The following is a 5,615-nucleotide window of genomic DNA, read 5'->3' as shown; positions in this document are numbered from 1 at the left end:
CAATGCCATTGGTAGTCAACTGGTGAATACATTTTTTACAATACAGCTATTGCCAGAAAACTCAATACAATAGGATAAAACATCAATTCTCAATATGCTCCAATAGTCCTTTGAGTAATCACTTGATGTGATATGGATGGATGGAGGGCTGCATGGTGGGAAGATGAGAGGGAGGGAAGCAGGCAGGCAGCAAGCTGGTTACTGGCCCTTCCTGGTTACTGATGACCACATGACTTTTATGGGGTCATGGCATTATTGGAAAGTTGCAGGGTGGATTGTTAATCAGATGGGGGGAGGTCAAATGCTTAGCCAGTGCTAGTGCACAGACAGCATTTTCTTGCACGAAAGAAGACTAAACAAACCCACTCACAAAGCTTAGTTAGGGAGTGAGGGACCCCCCCAGGCATGGTCCCCTAGTAGCCTCCTCAGGTGGAGATGTATGGCCCGACTCAGCTGGCTGAGTCAGTGGGGGTGGGGGAGAGGGAGGGAAGCCTGCACCCCCTTCCTGGTTATTGAACATGTCCCAGTAGCAAGACATCTGGGTCAAGAGGAGGCCCTAGGCATGGTCCCAAAGGGGCCCCTTCAGGTGGGGACCCCCAGGCATGGTCCCCTAGGGGCCCCCTCAGGTGGCGATGAATGGCCTGACTCAGCTGGCTGGATGAGTCAGGCCATGCTACTCTCCATTACATTGTAACTTTGAAATCTTTGCTGGCCTCAAAGCTTAGGTAGGGAGGGAGGGGCCCCCTCAGATGGGGGTGGGGACAGACTTTCTACTTTCTGTTATCTTTATTTATTTAAAATCTTCCCTCCTTCCATAAGTCAGAGAAGATACTCAAGGAGACAGAATAGTGGGTGGGTGTCAGAAGACATGTACCCCAGTCCAAATTACCTGGGACATGGCCAGTAACCAGGAGGAGGGTGAGAAGACTATGATATGGGCCTGCAGAACTTGTGGAAGTTGAGCTGATACTCAGACCAAAGCCAGGGAAGAAAGCTCAGCTTAGCTTCCTTTGTTGCCAGCAATGATTCAAGAGTTATTAGGATGCAATGGAGAGGTGTAAAGCAGAGGTGGGTGAGTGATGCGAAGAGCCTGCAGGCCTGGGTCTACTACTCGGACTCTGGAGGTCTTGGCCAGCAACCAAGAAGAAAGCTGCTGCAATTTAGAAAAGAAACTCTAGCTTCAGCTTCCTTAGTGGAAGGTCTCACCTGCAACCCAACTCCTCTGCCTCTGCAGTGGTCATAGCTCCTGAGCACAGCTTGCTTTTTGGCCAGCAATGATTCCAAAGTTCCAAGGGTGCAATGGAGAGGTGTAAGGGAGAGGGCAAGTGGGGCAATACCCTACTACCTGGACCGCAGAGGTCTTGGCCAGAAACCAAGAAGAAGGCCTCTGTAATTCAGAAAAGAAACTCAAGCCTCAGCTTCCTTAGTGGAAGACCCCACCTGAGCCCCAATCCCTCTGCAGCAATTGATGAAATGCACTTGCAGAACTTGTCGAGCTCATGCTGATGCAGGGCATAGCCAGTAACCAGGAGGAGAACAAGAAGACTATATATGAAGTGAGCCCACAGAACTTGTGCAAATCAAGCTGATGCTTTGGCCAAAGCCAGTGAAGACCCCTCAGCTTCTGCCACTGCAGTGGTCATAGCTAACCAGGTGGAGGGTGAGAAGACTATGAAAGGCAAGCAGGGTTTTCCCAGCAAGAAGCTTTCCCGCAGTGGTTATAGCTCAGGAGCACAGCTTCCTTTGCGGCCAGGAACAATCCTGTGTGTTGCAGTGGCAGGGGAGGGGAGTTGGATGCGAGGCTGGTGGTGTCGCTGAAGAGTTGCCCCGTCTCCACCTGTCTCTGTGGGGCCACCAAACCGCTATGCCAAGGGTGGTCACTTGTATTTGTGCCCCCCTAGGGACAATCCTGCCACCCTCAGGGCACAAATGTTAGGTATCACTTACCAAAGGTGGTGTGTAGCACATTTCTGTGTCCTCTTTGAGTTGCATGTTGCAGAGGTGCAGGCATTAAATATCACTCAAAGCTTCACTGCACCCACTTGATCAGCCTGCAGTCTTCTCAAACCCTGGATTTGCTTTGCTGTGCCCCCCAGGGGCAAGTCTTGTGACTGGGATGAGTCATTTTCTGCCCCTGCTGTGCTGTCATCCCTCACCTGCCTCTAACCTCCCTCATCGATACAGTGAATGTGCACCCCAACCTCTGCTCCCCCAATTTATAGTGCTTGAGTGGGGCAACCCGACCCACCCCCCACCACCAGCAGCCTTATTTTGGTGTGGAAAAAACCCCAGACACTATGGTACTGGGCTGGAAAAGAGTGCGGAAAGAAGGTGAAAAGTTTGCAGAGTCTCTGGCTTTAAACAGGTCTTAAACCCCATACCACGCCCCCACCCATGGCCTTGCTTTGGTGTTCCAAAACAAAGGAGACCATGCCTGGCATCTGGCTGGAAAAGAACATGAAAAGAATCTTGAAAAAACACATTTTCAAAATTTCCATCTACGGAAAATGCAAGGAAGGATTGTGAAGGGTGAGCCAAATAACCTGGGAAGGCAACCTGGTGTACAGGCCAGCACTTGTGTGTTGCAACCCACCCAGGCAGCCCCTGTTTACCTCTGGAGCCCCCCTGTGCATCTGTGCAATAGAGATTACCAACCCCTCCCTTCTGGCACCGTGCAGCAAAAGTCAGGAAAAACAAACAGAGGGAAATGAAGCCAAACGATGAATGAAATCCACCTTTGCAACCAAGCAGTGCAAGGGTGGATATGGAGATAGATACAGGAAGCCAGGTAACAATGAAGTTTTACTGTTTGCAACACACTATTATAGTTTTTTGGGCTACTTTGCCTTCACCCCACCATGACCTTGAACTGCCCCTGTCTCCCTGAAACACAATGGTGTTGTGGCCCAGCTGGCAGTCATACAGCCCTCCTGTGACCCCACTGAGTTGGGGTGAACAGGCTCAGCTGTAATTGCCCACTTGTTTTGCACAGAGGCAAGAATCTCCAAATCTATATCAAATCAAGGGAGCAATTAAAAGGTCTGAATTGATTTGAAGCTTGCTGAATTGATTCAGAAAAGATTCGGAGAGCTTTGGTGATTTGGGCAGTCCCTGCTGGCTGCAGCAGGGACCTAGACCTAGATTCCATGCTGGTAAGTAGGGGCGGGGGAGGGGAGGCAGGGGGAGGGGACCATGGGGGAACCCCGACGAGGCCCCCATCTGCTCCCTCAGTCCCCCCAAGTGCCCCCCGGCCCCTGCCTGCTCTCCCAGTCCCCACCCACATGGCTGCCCCGAACGGCCCAGCCCCCAGTTGTTTAAAAAAAAGCCCCCACTCACTGGGTGCTACCAGGCGGGAGGTTGATCCCCGCTGCCCCCCACTGCCCCATGCCATGTGGGGGGCACTGCCACGAGCCCCTGACCCCTGCCTGCTCTCCCAGCCATGCCCCATGGCTGCCTCACTCACCCCAGCTCCTGGCCCTTTAAAAAAATAAAACAACAAAAAACCGTGACTCACTGGCTGCTGCAGCGGCCTCTGGGCTTCTGGGGGCTCATGACAGAGCTCTGCACGCAGCATGAGGCAGTGGGGGGTAGCAGGGATCAACCCCCACCTGGCAGGAGCCAGTGAGTGGGGGCTTTTTTTGCAAAGTGCCAGGAGCTGGGGCCAGGTGGGCAGCCATTGAGAGTGGGTGGGGGATGGGGCCTGTGTGATTCGGAGATTTGACTTTTTGGGCAGCAGCTGAATCTCTGAATCAGATTCAGCTGAATCGATTTGGGACAGTGATTTGAATCACTGAATTGAATCACTGTACCCTGAATCGGCCGAATCTGAAGCGAATACTAGCTGCTTCTACTACTCAGTGCCATAATGGCTTATTATGTCACTCCAACCACACCTTGCACCATACCTCACAAGTATTATCAATTAGTGCCACTCCTAGACCTATACAGGGACCTCTTACCACTGTTGAGACTTGCAGTCCCTATGCCATCAGTCTTCCCAATCCTCTTCTGAACTCAGGCCACTGTCTCTGCCTGGCCACACCCAGGTACTTTGCCTATTCTGGATACTCACGTCTCCCTAGTCCATCCTGGGCACTGGACCTTTCGGTTTCCCCTCACCAGGCACCAGACCTTCTCTAGTGTCATTTTCACTTCATCCCTGAGCTCTGGCCCTGGGCCTTTTGAGATCACCTCTTTCCCTTTTTTCAATCTCTAAATGACCAGACCCTACCTCAACGTTAAGGCTGCCTTCTCTTAACCCATGGTAGTGCAGTCTTCCTCTATCTGCTGCTTGCTCAGGATCTCGTTCCATGTCAGCATTTAGGGTGTAACTGCCTGCTCCAGCTCTGGCCCTGGGTTTATCTCCTGGTTAAGCCCTGCCCCTTTCTGGTTAGGTGCTCCCCTGCCTACTGACTCAGCTGCTTCCAGAGCCTCCTCCCTGCTTAAAGTGATGGCCACACACAGTGCCTGTTAAAGTTGGGTTATTACTCACACCAGGACAGAGCTAAGACCCAGCAGGCTTAGAATAAGAATCATAGACAATGAGGGTTGGCATCAGAAAATTAGGCTTGCTACATGCCACACTGGGGCAGGACTTGGGTTAGCATTCACACCAGAACAGAGCTGAGGCTCAACACACTTGCTTAATGTATGCCATATTGGGGGACAGCTGAGCCCTGGTGGGTGAATTGCATCCCTCCTGGGGGAGAGGGGGGCGTTATAGCAAGCAGAAAACTGGTGAGCTACACCTGGGTGTCAGTGTGGTCAAGGTATGCTGAAGTTGCACCCTCTGGGGGTGGGAGGGGGTGTTGGCTTCGGTCCAGCATAAACCTCCCAGTCAGTAGAGTTCAGGAAGGTTGAAAGTTTGCTCATGGAGCAAACAAGTTGGAAGGGCTAAGAATGGTGCATCCTGGGATGCTGGAGGAATGAATATAGAGCATTTTATCTCCCCAGAGGAGACTAACAATACCTTGGAACGATGTTGGTAAAATGGACCAAAGATAACCCTCACCTGTAGTGACATGACTTAAATACATTTAGAGGGTTCTTAGCACAGATTAACATCCTCTAACAAGTGACAGTTCCCATTTTAAGTGCTTTCATGATGGCTTAAAATGTAACCTGTAACAGCATCTATTTGTTCAGGTTCATTTTAATAATAATGTTTAGTGTTATAGAATCACACTTAGGTACCAAAGTCCTCATAGACACCTAACATAAAATAGGGTTGGTCTTTAAGTTCTGTAAGTCCAAAACAGCAATCTAAAATGCCTACTCAGGGTCTACCTAATCATAGGATCACTTACTTCTCATGAGGTATCTGCTAGTCTGGTCTGAAAGTCCTGTAACATGTCAGAGTCCCAGGGGTGGCACGACACCCTTTAGTTGCTCTGTGACCATGCCTTGCTTCGTCCCTGGGGCACCTTTCTGTCTTGTCTGCCATGCCTTGATAATATATAGGGAGGCTGCCCACAGGCTTTTTCTAGACTTCAGTCCCACTGGTCCCAGGCCCCTGGCTGGGCTTCTGTAGTCAGGTGTGCCCAGCAGGGCATCCAAGGCCTTAAGGGCTAATTGAGTCCTGACGATCTCCACCCCAGAGTGCTAAGGGAATTAGC

Source organism: Gavialis gangeticus, unplaced genomic scaffold, assembly GCF_001723915.1.
Source record: "Gavialis gangeticus isolate Ggan-Ray unplaced genomic scaffold, GavGan_comp1, whole genome shotgun sequence".
Lineage (NCBI taxonomy): Eukaryota > Metazoa > Chordata > Crocodylia > Gavialidae > Gavialis > Gavialis gangeticus.
The sequence above is the reverse complement of the archived record's forward strand: the minus strand, read 5'-3'. Positions refer to the sequence as shown.